The 14,989-nt window shown below is 42.0% G+C and overlaps 1 protein-coding gene across 39 annotated transcripts in view; it reads left to right on the top strand.

Annotated features, from left to right (window-relative positions):
* The window catches only part of NRXN1 (neurexin 1), a 681,323-nt gene that overhangs the window by 631,560 nt on the left and 34,774 nt on the right, over positions 1 to 14,989 (top strand). The window lies entirely within an intron of this gene.

Raw genomic sequence — 14,989 nt, 5'->3', positions numbered from 1 at the left:
TTTTGCCCTGCTCTTGCAAGTTGCTGTGACCAGCAGATCTAGGAGAAGTCTGTTAAAGTCACGAGAAGTCCCTCTTGTGGGGTAGCTTGTATGATTACAGTCTTTTGCTATGCTTTTCCACACTGGCTTTCTCTTTTTGTCTATATCTGAACTGTACTTCATTTTTTGCCAGCGGAGTGAATAATTAGATTCAGCTGTATAATCACATGCCATTAATAAGGGCTAATCCCTTTTTCTCAGATCCTATCTTTCAATCCCTTTTTGGGTGAAACTTCAGGTAATGCCTCCAATGTAAGTACCAGATCAAGATGAGACAGAGTAGGGGCTGAGGGCAAAACTTAGAGGCAGCAGCTATCTGAAACAATTTGGGGTACCTCAGGAGGCAGCCAACAAAACCCTTACAGTTCCTCTGAAAAAGTACTTGTTGGGACTGCTTCTGTGCATTTGACTGCATTGCTAGAGAATGGTAATTCTAGAGAATGCCCTTCTCTACTAAAGAAAGGAAAAAATGTGTAATCTCTGAAAAAAAACTGGAAGGATGGAAGGATAAGGATTAGAAAGTGTGTTCTGTACATGCAGGAAATTTGAGTATTTTGGACCCTCCAGTTAGCCCTGTGCAGCAGTTTGTCTGGGTTTCCATAAAAGGTGGATTAAGGTGAAATTCTACCATCTCTGAGGTCAATAGAAATTCTGTCAGTGACTTCACTGTCACTGACATTCTACCCCTGGCAGAAGTCCGAACAGCACAGAGTGTGAAGTCTAAGTATGTAAGGACATATGCATTGATTTCTAAACCCAGCTATCTTGGATGATTGTTGCTTAAAGTAAATCAAAAGTTAAATGGGAAATGAGCAAGATGGCATTTTCACCAGAATGATTCATTTTAAATTCCATCCCACGAACTAAATGATTCCTTGCCAGAGAAGACCTGGGAAGTTTTCAGGTGATGAGGCATTTCTCACGCTGCGAGTCTGTAATGTCCAGGACCTTGGAACACCTTCTGGTTTGAGCCTGGCCATATGTTTTTGGCCCAAATCCAGAAATTGATATAGTAAGTTGTGGACTTTAGAACTGAGTAAATTGCATTTCTTGGCTCCAATAATGTTAGTGCCTTGTTCACCGGTTTCTCTAAATTGGTTGTGGTATGGCTGCATGCCAATACTAAATCATATGAAGACTTAAATTATTTTCCTTGAGTTTCCACAAGTTGTGTATTTGTTCTTCCTTTTAGTTCCTTTGATTTCTCTTATTCCCTTTCCTATCTATTTCAAAATTCCCATGCTAGATCACTCTCATTGTGAAGACTACACTTCTATATCTGCTGTTATTGTATTTTTTCCATACTGGAGGCTGGGGAGAATGCCTTGCTTTTCTGTGGTGGTTTTAGTGCTGCTCCACTCTAGTCATTCAGGAGTTTTGTTGGAATTTCAATTTTTTTCTTTTTTAATTATTTCAGCTGTTAAGGACATGCATTAGGTTACCAAAGTTGTTGAGCAAGTTTATTGAGAAAAAGGGTGATTAGAGTGTCCAGGGCTGTATGTCAGCACTATGACTGCTACCAATTTTTACTGCTCCCTCAAAGCAGTAAAAAGAGGTGAAAACCAAAAGCCATTGTCCACTTCTTCAATGCAGTTGTACACCTGGGGCACAACTGCACTGAAGAAGTGGACAATGGCTTTTGGTTTTCACCTCTTTTATCATGCTTTACCAAAAGATCTTTAGGAAAGCAGCTGCACAGAGACTAGTCATACAAATACACGTTATTTCTGTAGGTTGTATTGTACAGTAGAAGGAAGAAATGAAGTTTATATGGCATTTGGGAGCAAAGCATATTTTTGAGTTCCTAATTGGTGTTAGAATTGCTTAATAAAAGGGATATGGCAGTGAATGAAAAGTCACAATTTTGCTTTACAATAACACAGGTATATATACAATGGTATTAAGCGTCAGTAATGCACCAAACCTGGGGAAGCTGAGGAATGAATACATGGACAAAGCACAAACCTCTTCCATGTTTTAGAGCTGTGAGGTGGCAGCAAGGAAGGGGTTGGAGGTCCCCCAGCCAAAATCAGAGCAGGCCAGTAAAAATATCCCTTCCGGTGAGCTGCGCTGCCAAATGCAAATCTGTTCTGTGAGGTTGATGTCAACGTCAGCCGCCGCGTCCTGGGGAAGCTCACTTCCCCTGGCCCGTGCCAGCTCCACGGAGGCTTGCAAAGCCAAGCTGAGCAGTGCAGCTTGTGGTTTCCTAGAGGATGTCCATCTGCCCTGAACAGCCTGAGCAGCCCCGGGCCCTGGCTGGCAACCGCGCCGGCGGAACGTCCCGCGTGAGCAGCGCTGCCCGGCTCCAGCGCGCGCGGCAACAGCGCCAGGAATAACTCTCCTCTTGGCCAAGGGCACAGCGCTGGGGTGCTGCACCCCCATTCCTCTTTGTGCTGAAGCCTGAGAAACACAGTTTGGATCTTTGAAGAGAGTTTAAACTCAGTCTGGACCAGTGGGAGTCCCCTCTTTTCAGGTTATGTTGAATGATGGTTGCCTTGTTCGTTTTTGGTTAGGAAGAGACTTTACAGGAGAGGATTTCTGATACTCTTCTTTCTATCTATTTTTAGTCATTCTAACTAACTGAACAGACAGTAGGATGTTTCTGCTAACTCTTGGAAGGGTCAGGGTGCATGAAACAGCTAAGAGAAAATCAGCATAATTTGGGTTTTTTTCTACCAGTATCTTAAGTGCTAGGTTGCCAGATGCACCATCTTTACCTAGAGGCATGAGCAAGGACCCCAGTTTTTCCATAAGCTACATTGACCATTGCCAACTTCACCAGCCCTCAATCTTCCCTTTGCAGCTTTACCTGTGCAGCAAGTTTCTAATGCTACGTATTTCCCCTTTCTAGTGGGGATATCTAGGCAATAAAGCAAGTAAAGTGGTAGCAGAGGCATCTGAAAAGGCTGCAAAGGTGACCTTTGCAAAATACTCCTTCAGGGTTACTGGGGAGGACGTGTGACATTCAAGTCTCACAGTTTTTGTGCACCACACAGTTACAAAGGCAATAATAGCAACTTTTAAGCTCATAAGAATGTATCTGTCACTTTGTCTAATCTTTGCTTTCTGGCAGCCTAAAATAGGTGACTGAGATGGTAACCTAGCCCTGAAAAAGACCAAGACAATTTCCCTGTGTCCAAACCGTCTGTACTATCTGTTCCCCATTGCTATTTAGGTGACTTATCTGAAGCAGGAATGAGCAGCAGCTTTCATGAGAGTGGAGACATTCTTCCAGTGTGCAGCCACTGCAGGATAAGGAGCTCTGGCAGCTGATCTGTGACCCCTGCTCCTGCCTTGCATTGTGCTGAGACTGACTGGAGTGCTCTAGTAGACTTTGCTTTACTCTTTTTATAGCCAGGTATCCAGATGGCTTCAAGGATTTAAGTCAGCTTATCAACTTCAGGTATTGCTCTACTTGGAAACAGGAAAACTGAAAGTAACCTGAGTAAATATATAGTGGGGAAGTGACTAATTCCTTTTGGAAGCCTACCTCAACTGTAATTCATTTTGGTTCCAAAAGAAGATTCTCACTTATTTGTGATTAATTAGATAGAACTACCTTGAGATCACTAAATAATAAGACAACACCAGAAAAAAATGGTTTTCCCCTTGAATGAACTATAAGCAGCTTCAGTAGTTTCTCAGACTGTCAGTGCATGGTGTATGCCTGGACTGCTGCAGAGCTGTGGAGAGCAAAATGGAAAGATGTTGCCTTAGTTGTGTTGATAACCAGAGTAAGAGCTGTGAAAAATGTTAGTCAAACAATGTTCTCACAGTGGTGTCATTCAGAGCCTGAATAAAACCTGCATCTCTCTTTGCTGAGGGCTTGGCACTGTGGGTCCTGTTCTTTCTGGTCCTACTTCCTTGCCCAATCAGTCTGTGGCATTATCTCTGTTTCTACCTTGACTGCAGAAAATCCTGATCTTTCATGTATTTCTGGGAAGTTCATGTTCCTTATTCATTTATGGATATGCCAGATAATGTCTTGATTTTAACTGAATTTGATGCTTGAAGAAAGAATTGGACAAAACAGGTATTAATCCCATTATTCTGCCATTTCAGAGAAGATTTGTCTCATTGTTAAACTAGCACCCATTCAATTAATGGTGAGCTTTACAAACTCCCTTTTATTTCATGTAGTCTTACATTAAAACATTACTTCCATTATTTTCAGATATTAAAAGTAATTTTCCCTTCCTTTCGATATTCTCTTCTGGGCTTTTCCTCAAGTGTCAGCATCCCAGAATAGGACATCCACCTCATAGACAGCACTGGGAATTACAAATAAATTGTGTTTTGAGTTGAAAATATCCTGAATGTTAAAGGTGTCTGTCTAATGATTGTGTTAGAAAAAGCATAATTTTGTTTGCATTTTCCAGGTGCCTTTTGTATTACTCTTGATTCAATGTTTTGCATTAAGTGTATGGACTGAAATTTGCCAAAAAGTCATTGAGCTGCTTCTTTTGGGTCAGCTGGACTTCTTCCTCCAGTGACTGTTTGCTAATTTTGAGATGACATTTCTTCCTCCTGGGAATGGTTTTGCATGAATGTATGCTTAATTGTATTAATGCTAATAACTGGGATGGGGGAGTGATTTCTTGGAGGAAAGGAAGGGCAGGAATAACCTGTGAGCCCTGTAAAATAATTGGGAGTGGGAGTTAGGGAAACTACCACATGTTCTACATATCCTGGGTTTTGTCCCTGACCTCAGAGGTCCTATAACTCAGACATGGGTGCCAAATGTGGTGCTCAAATGGTGAGCTCAGCAGTCAAAAGAAGCTCGGGGTTTTCCCTTCGTCTTTGTAAATTCATACTGACCTTTTGAAAATGTTGGGAGCTGCATAAATTGCTGGATCTGATTTCCATGTAAGGTGTTAGGGCTCTGGAATACTGGAAGGGATGTTCTGTTCAGCAGATGCTCTTGGTTTCCAGATAACAGAGGAATTATACAGGGGTGGTACCTTCAAGGTGCAGGAGCACTGATGCTCACCCTTGTGCTGGTGGCCTGATTTTGGGCTGCCAGCATGGGGTGTGTGCCCAATCCACAATTTTTCCATCTGAGGAAACCAGCCAGGTCTGGATGCTGAATGGAGCAAAACACTGGCTCCATTCCAAGGATCTCTAATTTTACTGGCTTGTCTATGTAAAGCTGGTGGCTGATTGAGTACCAGATAATTTTAAGTCTTTATCAGTGAAGTTTTGTTTATCTCGCACTGCAGAGGTCAAATCAGGGGAAAGAGTGGTGCTCTCCTTACCGTCAATTTCATGCCAATTAAAATCTCCAAATAAGTCTTGTAACTGTCTCTCCTGCCCTTGGTATCACATTCTCTTCTTCATTTCACTTTTTAACCTGATTTGCAGTGGAAGACTGAGTGTTATACTCTCATTTCAGGACCAGCACCTCCCTCCCCGCTTTGAAATTTCTGGGAGCAATACTTGCTTCTTATTACTGTTCTGTCTGGCTGAAAATTCAGCTGAGCATCATTGCATCTGCCCTTGCTCCACACCTCATCCTCTGGCACTGTAAATTTTGCCAGGAGCTCACATGCTGTGGTTCCACTTGGAGCCATATCAGTATATAGAGGAAGGGGTCTCAGTGCTTTAAGAGTATTTTTGAAAACAAAGCAGCTGATATTCTATCCTGCCTGCCACCAGGATCCCACAAGCCTGCTGGCTTTGATTCCTGTCTTTGCGCACTGTGCCCATGCAGAAGGCACCCTTTCCAAGGTCACCCACCAGCTTTTGTGCTCAAAAAAGTGATGAGGGGTTATCCAGAACAACAAAGTGAAAAGTCTCTGAAAGGATTCATACCTCAGCAGGTACTTTGAATGTTGCATGCAGCTGTGGGCTACAGCTGTGGAAGTCACAGAGAGTTATAAATTAGCCTTGTGGGGAAAGCTAATTGGCAGCTTCTCCTTCAAAACAAGACCCTTTTGTGCAGTGAGAGTGTGTGTGCACGTTTCCATGCTCAGGTGGAGATGTAAAAATATTTAGTACATGATCTCCTATTTTTCCTGCTGTGACTCAGCTGTGGAGGATACCTTATGCATTTGAGAGTGATCACAGGTAGCTTTCAGCCCTGATACAAAGAGAAAAGATTGTATTGGAGTAAACTGATTTCAAACAGACACTCTTCTTTGGACAGATGTGCTACTCCCAACTTCTCAAGTGATACCATCCTCAAGAGCACCTGAGCATAGTAAACACTGATTACTGGATAGGAGGTGATGAAAAAGAGGATTAATTAAACTGTAGAACATTATAATGTTTAGTATATGAGCAGGTGATTGGGAAACCAGTCTTGAAAAAGATCCTGTAGCCCCTTTAAAAAAAACAAACCCAAGAAGACTAAGGCATCTTAATTTACAGAAAGAGAAATCTCTTCAGACACTTTACAGTTTATTCTTGTGGTATTTTGTGACATGAGAAGGATATCAAAATACCATTGCCAAAGAGTGAGGGTAACACATGGATGCACAGCAAGAGGATTCAGGCTGCAGAAGGCAACAGGGAAGTTTTATTTTCTTTGTGTTTTACATTTATGAAAAATTCAATTCCAGCAAGACCTGAATAGAGAGTAGATGCAGGCAGGCATTGACTCCATGGATTACAGCAGACATTCCATGACATTTACTGTCCATCTTTTTATCACCATGAGGTTTGCCAAAATGAAGCATTAAACAGAGAAGCAGTTTGTGGCAATCTGCAAAGTCTCACAGTAGTGTGTTTATCCCCAGGAAGGGCTGTAGTGATGCTGAAAAAGGCTGTTAAGACCTGTTTGTGTTTTCCCAAAGCCGTAACAAGAGAGAACACAAGCAGGTGTGAGTTGGGCTGGTCTGAGGAGGGATGAAAGCAGCCTGGAGAGCTGGCAAGTAGCTGAATCTGCAGTTGGTTGATGCCAAAGTTCACCAGAGAACACAAAGGCAAGGCAGGGTGGGATTGCTTCAGCTGATGCTCCTGATACATCTGGCATTTACCTGTCAGGTGCTGTTGTGCTGCTGGAAGCAATCAGGTGGCAGCAATGCCTGATTGGATATTTCACAAAATGGAGGTTTCCCACCTGGGAACAAATGGGCAGCAGAAGAGGAGAGTTTGCTATCACAGCTGAGCATGGAAAAGTGTGAGGAATATCAAGCTCAAAACAAAGCAACTGAGATCCAAATTTCCCAATAGCAAGAGATCCATTCAACCAGATAAGTGGAAAAAATGGCTTTCATTCAGAGTGGTTTCTTTTATCTGTAGATGTTTTTTCAGCCAACCTTTGGAAGGTGCATGAGAAAACCTTTTCTGTGTGTGGCTCTTGAGTTGCATCAGTTAACATAAGGCATTGGGGGAGAGTTTGGGGATTTTAAAATGAAGTTAGACTTTGGCAAAGTTTAATAAAATAGATATCCCTACTGCTTTGCTCACCCAATGTAACCATTAGGAGAGAGGTGTTTATACCAAGTGTGAAAATTATGTGGTAGAACCTGAAATGTGCAACTAAACTATTGCAGAGCCTAATTTCATAAACTTTCCATGTCCAAAGTAACATTCCAAAGAAAATGATGCCTGGTAGACTGGGACATGTATAGCTTAGCAGGATCTTCAAACTTTTTTTATAGGAGACTTTGTGGAAAGAGAAAAACATAGGCTGAAAAGCAAATCACAGTGGGAATTTGGTTTTCTGGATGTGGAGGAGGACAGCAGGCTGGAATGGTTGCAAAATCTCCCTGATATTCTGTGATTAGAGAGCACTTTTCAAGTGTTGCCTGAAAAGGAAAGAGGGAAACTGGAAGAGAATGAGGTTGGGGCCAGGTTTTCTTCAGACCGTCACCTGCAAACAGATTTGTGGTCAGACCAGTGTCTGGAAACTGCACATCTGTGAAAGTCCCTGGGGAGGTCACGTTTTGAGATGTGCATTGATAAAATGGCCAGGCACAATGTCACAAGAAAGGCAGCTGCCAGAAAGAGGAGTGATCTTTGCACGTGTTCTGACATCTGCCACTAAACAGCAGCAGGATTCAAGTGTAGGTGGGAGGGAGGTGCTGCTGTACCTGGAGGGCTGTGCACTGTCAATGTGGTGCCACACACCAAAATCCTGTGCTGAGAAGAAAAAATCTCATTCCACTTCCACCTTGAGGAACTTAGAGGTGAGAATTTGCTCACCTAAATCAGTGTTGCGTTTTTTATTGTCTGTTTTTGCTTTTGGGGAGAGAGTCTTATTGGTTCCAAATATTGGATATCAAACAAATTTAGCCTTGCTATTTCTAAACCAGAAAGTTACTTTATTCAATCTCTTCATATGTAGAAAGAGTCTCCACCCATCACTAGCATGGGAGAAATGTCAGGGCCTTTTCCAGCAAAATTTCAGTTCAGTTAAGAGACATCTCTGGCTGAAGGCAGGAAAGCCTGGAAGAAGTTAGGAAGACACAAATTTTACAGAAAACTCCTAGTTGTTCATTCACCCACACAGGAACTTACTCATAGTTACCTAAGAGAGCATAAGACTGAAAAAGAATTTCTGGGTCATGAAGTCCAGTCTGTTCCCAAAGTTCTCCAGCATTACAGTGTTAGATGGACCTTTCTAGCAGTGAAAATGTATTAGACAGCTTCAGGCAGGAAAAAATGCCCAGCACTGCAAATTTGGACCTTTAAATTAGTTGTTTAGAAATGCTGAACAGTGAATACATTTTTCTGTTTTATTTTGCTGTCATTTCACTAGGCATTGTTTTAATGTAGAAAGACCCGAACAAAACATAAGCATAAACATTGTTGTATTACTGTAATGAGAACTTGCATTACCAGTCCTGACTGAGCCTAAAGTAGATTATTGTTATTGGTTGTTCTTCAGATGTTTCTTTCCTGACACCAGCAGTTTTCAGGTCACTGATCCTTCTTCAGCGTTGGTGTATTTTAAAAGTCATCACCATTTTGTGGTTATTATAATAACAAGAATAAAACTTTTTGGGGGGTTCATGATGAATTCTGATTCTACATATCTGTGTTTTAAAATGTTTACAGAGATTGTTTGACCCAGGCAATGTCTCATGGCCTCTGGGCTGGCCTTTCACAGTCATCCTGAGGAAGACATCCATTAGCTGAGAAATATTTCTGTGTATGAACCGAAGTAGCCTGTTAGCAACAGCACATTTATTTAAGAAGACATCTCAGTAATAGTGGAACAACTGGGCAAATAATCTGGATCCAGGGGCTTCTCTCCTAATGATCTGAAATTCTGCAGAAGTGTCTGTTAAGGACATAGAGGCTGGTGGATACACTGGTCTTTATCCCAGGAAAATTCCCTCTGGCAGCAGTGGGGGTAATGGCCTGCAAGACCTCAACACTCTGTCAGTGGAATTACACCAGAGGAATTCATCCCTGCTTATGAAAACTTCTGCTTAAATCCAGCTGACATTATGGGAGGGGAGCAAAAGTGGGAGGTGAATTTAAAGAGCAATTAGGGAAAGAATTTTCTTGTAAAGCAATTCTGCCTTTTGCTGTTTGCTTTTGGAATTATTTTAATTATCTTTCATTTAGGAAAGTGGAACCTTTAACGAAAACAAAAAATTAGATGCTGCCATCAGAGGGAAATTGCACTTATGACAGAGAGCAGACTTGGATGCAGGAGTTGGTGCACAATGCTGAAGCCACTTTTTAAGGAGTTGATTAGAATGGTTCTTGCATTTGTGAGCACCTGTGCACTTTATTCCTTCGTCTCATTTCTTTCTTAAATGTCCTTGTGCTTTAATATCTCTCGTGTGATGAGCAGCAAAAGTGGTGTAGGTCAGATAAAGGAATTCCTATCTGAAATCCATAAATTTTTCAATGTCCAGTACAGCTTAGCTTTCAACAGAGATGACTGTAGGTGTTGGCACTTCTAAAGCATCACAGGACTGCTGTGGGAGAGGTAAAGAAGTCAAAAAACCACAACAAAATGAAAGCTCCTGTTTTACCTAAATGTCTCTATGCTTTGGCTCTCCACAGTATAAATCATATCATGAAATATGGATTTGTTGCAAGACATGGTTTTGTAGCTCATTTGCGTAACTTCTGCAGTATTGTAATGAAAATCCAATGTGATTTTGACAGGTTAGGGCTGTAGTATTAAAGCCAAAGTGGCAGATTTGTAGATAGTGATTCCTTGAAGAGTGATTATAGAGACAGTTGCTTATATAATTACTGCATTATATGTATGTTACCAGTGTTACATGACATTAAAATCAGTCATTAATCCTCTTTTATCATCCCCAGTAGCTAAAAACTCTGGGAAAAAGAAAAGTAGAGCAATCACCATGAGAAAGAGAACGAGTCCTCAGAGGAGGTCCCGATTGCTTAAGAAAATGTGGTACCATGTCTGATAAGGTTCTGTTCATGTACTTCAGAGATTCTGTCATTCCACTTTGCAGATAATTTTCTTATCTAGAGCAATTAGGGCTATTTGTTGCTTGCGTGGTTCTGTGTTTTAATGCTGAGCAGCTGCTGCTGTCACTAAAGGGATGTTTTTCTCTTGGGTATTCCCAGTACCAGCCCCAGCTCTCAGCTGTGCACTGAAGCATTGCAGCTCTTGCTTCTCCAGGCTAAAGTGGCTCCCTCACCACATCAGGCAGAGCAGGAGGAGCTAAAAGGAAGGCTCTTGGAGGTCATGGGTGTCTGCCTGTGGAAAAAGAAGCAGGGAGCTGTAACTTGATTTTATTTTGCAAAGCATAAGGATGCATAAGTGGGAGGGGAGCTGATCTAAGTGCTTGGACTTGGGACAGGTGTAATGAGTTCCCTGAATCTCTAGAGCTTCTAAATGTGTATAGTTCTTTGCAAGTGAAAGTGGGAAGGTGAAAACCATTGCTTGCAGGGCATGGCATCTCCAGAACTAGATCCTTCTTGATGTGGGAAAGGCAGGGCAAACTCTGAGGGTCTGTAGTTGAATGTAACTATTCATCAGTCTTAGAATTGATATTTTAATGTGGCTTAGAGTCATAAAGCAGACACCTATGTGAAGCAGCTATGAAATAGTGATTGTATCTCTCTAAGCATTATGAACTGCAGGGATTAAACAGAATCTCCCCCAAACACACACATGCTCATTCTGCCCATTTCCCACTTCACTCTGTACAAAAGAATTAAATATTTAGTCTTTTGCTTGTCTGCAGGTAAGATTATGCTTTCTTTTAAAGAATTCTCTTTTAATTACTGGTTCAGGTGCTGGAAAATAAAAGGGCACTTGTGGGTTCAACGTTTTATCTGCAAGGCTAAGCCTTTTCTGTGCAGGCAAACCTCATCATTTGGGCAGGGTATTGTTTGAACCAAGCAAGTTTCAGCCACTGTTAATTAGTCTTGTCTTTTTTTTTTTTCTTTTTTTTTTCCCCAATAATTTCTCTGGCGTTTGCTCTGTGCTTAGCCTGGTAAAGTAAACATTAAATCTCAATTAAGATTGCTATACTCATCAAACAGAAATTCTCAGTTGTATTCAATTCCACTGCTTTGGGGAAAGCAAAGCTGTTGTTTTGAGCAAGATGGATGCCTTCTATACCTACAGAGAGTGGACAATGGGCTTTTAGGGTCCCTTGAACATGGTGAAATATGCTGCAACATATGTGCCTGTGAATAAAATATTGTAGTGAATTAATGGCAGGCCTGCTGGGGTTGGGTGTGTTGTGTGATGTCAAGGCATGTCCTTAGCACAGGGAACAGGTTTTCTGGGAAGTATCCTGAGAAAGGGTGGAGAGCCAGGCCCAGCCTCCTGCAGCATGGATGCAGTAACAGCTGGTACCTCGGTGCATTCACACAAACCCCACTGAGAGTGAAAAACCTGAGTGCTGGGAGGGGATTAGTGTATCATACTGGAATTCACTCTTTTAAAAACACAAATATGGTACAACAGTGGAAAGGTAAGGGTTTTCTTTTACAGTTGAACCCTCCAACATCCATAAAAACTGGGAATTGTAGTGACCCCTCTCTTGCTAGCAAAGGGTTGCAGCTCTGCCAGTGCCCTCTCCCCTACATCATGGTGTCAAAGTCCTGGCTCTTGATCACCATCTGCAACTGGGACATCCACCTAGACCAGAATGTGTGGGAGTAGTGGTGGATTTCTTGGTGCTTCCCTTGAAACAGCCCCAATGAGTGTAGTTTTGTCAGGGGTCGCACTGACACTGATGGTGGGGTGGGACAGTGGCTCTGTGTGTCTCTGCCTTTCTCCAGAGCTGGTGCAAAGCACTGTGCTGTGTTTCCCTGGAGAATTCATGCCTCTCTGAGTAGTGCTGAGAAAGTGTTTGTCACTGCTTTAATTTGCCAGGAAAGAGGGCTGCCTTGCCATTTGCATTACGGAGAAGAACCCTGGCTGATTTATATGCAAGCAGCCAAGCCCAGGGAATTTTCAGCATCCCATGAATCACTCTGGGGGATGCCTGGCCCAAAACAGCATCTCTGCATTTCATGCTGAAGCTTGACCAGAAATATGTGATGTGTGTCAGGCAAAGAGTAATTAAATTTGTTCTCAAATAAAAGATAAATAGACAGAAACACACAAGCTTGTTCACCTGGGTCTCTGAATATTTTTTGGACCACAGTTTTTGCCGTGGAACCTTGAAGAAGTAAAAAAATTATATAATTTTGTCTGTTCAGGGAGCTGAATTATTCATATGAAATGAAAATATTTTATAGTCGTGTTTCAGAAAATAAGTGTGATTTCTAGGCAACTATGCCTAATAAGAACCCTGTGGTATGAAATCTAGTCTATGACTGCTAAATAGTTCTCCATCTTAAAGCTGTGCTGGGCTATGTGTATTTTTAGGCATCCTAGCAATAAATATTTTATAAAGTGCTGCAGACAGTCAAGGGAGGAAATGTTCTGTTGCAGAGGAATCCAATTTCAGGTTCCCCATAAAATGATGTGGTTTATAGGGTTTGATATCAGATACAAAAACAAGGATGTTATATAAAATGTATCAGATGTTATCACTGAAGAAACCCCGCAGTGTTGTGAATAATTTGTGATCCTTCAAAGAAAACTAGAAGGGCTCCAAGCAGGCCATGTAGTGATAAATATCAATCTACATGTGTTCCCATATTGATGAAAAAAGCTATTCCTTACCTTTATTAACAGCGAGGTCAGATTGGCAGTAAAAGAAGACAAACAATCTTTATTGATACTTACACTACATGTTTAATGGAGAATAAATATTGCAAATGCTCACCATAACTGCATATGCCGTGGAGAGAAGCCTGCCACCTCCAAGTCAGTATTTGAGGATTATGATCCCCTGTTGGAGGCTTTGCTCCAGCATTTCCAGAACTCCTGCTCTGCAGCATCGTGCGCTGCTGGCATTTGCTGTATGTGCATTTTCCTTGCGCATGAAAACCTTAACACTCACTCAGTCTGCTCCCATTAAGTTGGTGCAGGGGAGAACAGCCTTCCTCAAGCACAAATTGGCACATACAGCTGAGATTTAGCTATTAGCATCATGTTATAATGGCACATTTAGCTTTCAGAGCAGAATGAGTGGAAACACCCCGTCTGCCAGCATTTGCTGCTCCCTGTTGGGCTGGGGGAGCAGCCTCTCGTGGAGCAGAGACAGCAGTAGGGGCAGTGGGCTGGTGGGGCTCTGCTTCCTGCCCACTGGCAAGTGGGAGCTGCTGGCTGGGCCCCCTGTCCTGTTGTAGGAAGCAAAATGCTCACTCTTCCCTGACTGACAGCTTGGAGACTGCCAGCCACCCCTTTCTTCATGGTGGGTGGGTGCCTGCCTTTTCCTTGAGGTGCTTTCCATGTAAAGCCATCTTGGTGTTGCTCAATCAAAACTGAGCCATGGGCGCAGAAGATTTCAGGAGGAAGGAGCCATTTGCTTTTTGTCCTGCTATTTTAAGTGGAAGCTGTTGCATAAAGCTACAAGTGCAGAGCTATGCACACCTAGGTGGTAATTTCTCCTGAAGGAAATCCATAATCAGAAAAGGATTTAAGACTGCAGGGAAGGCTTTCATTTCCTTTGCTTTTCCAGTGCTAAACCCCATATGAATTAGGAAAATAGCAGCCATCTAATGGAAAATGTGTATTTCCCATTGCCATTACAGAAACAGAGATTTCCTGAGTTCTGTGTTGGTTTAAAAAGCTAGGACTGGGGGGCATTTGGAGATTTTGTGTGTTTGCAAGCAAATGGTAGGAAAGGAGAGGACATCCCAGCAGGCTTTTGCTTGGGTCCACAGCACTACAGCCACCTGGCATTGTGACTAATAAAGAAAATAGGAGACGAGTTTCAAGACTGCAAAAGAAGAAAGAATCATTTGGTGTGAGAGTGTGCCCCCATATTACAGGGTGGGAGTTACAGATGAGTTTTCTAGACATGTTTTCCCCAGCCAGTAAAGCCTCTGGGATTGTAGGTGTCCATGTTTGTCGCTCATTAAAAGAACTTTACTTTTAAAGGTTAACCTCATCTTCTCCTCATCTCTTTGTAATGTGGAGAATGGGGTAGGGAAATTAAAGAGCAGCTCTATACACACTTGCTGATTATTGAAATCAGTTGCCACTTGTTTTATTGTCTGGAGTTCTGAAAAAGAAAAAAAATTTATTAAAAAGTGCTAGGGGTTAACAGGACAGCATGTATGCTCTGAAAACTGAGTAGGTACTTCCAGACTGAGCATTAGCATGTGTCAAGTGTGTTTTAGAAAATGCCTTTGCTCTATTACCTTTAAAAATACAACAGGGAGTTACTAGCCTACTACACTTATTGATGGATGAGGTTAAGTATGACTTTCTAGTGTTGAAAAGGGCTGGTGCATTTTATTTCCAGAAAAAAAAAAAAAGCTAAAAGATAAGTGATTGCTTTGCTCCAAAAATACTCAGGCACAGGGTTTTTTGCTAGGATTTTCAGCCTCCCAAATATCTGAGAATAATTTGCTTAAGTAGATATTCCAGAGCTACTTTAATTCAGCCGTTGCTACGGAAGGCTGCAAAGAACAAAGAGGGAGGCTGCAACGTTTCAGT

This window comes from Agelaius phoeniceus, chromosome 3 (genome assembly GCF_051311805.1).
Source record: "Agelaius phoeniceus isolate bAgePho1 chromosome 3, bAgePho1.hap1, whole genome shotgun sequence".
Taxonomy (NCBI): Eukaryota; Metazoa; Chordata; class Aves; order Passeriformes; family Icteridae; genus Agelaius; species Agelaius phoeniceus.
Note: the sequence above shows the minus strand (reverse complement) of the source record. Positions and strands in the feature narration are given on the sequence as shown.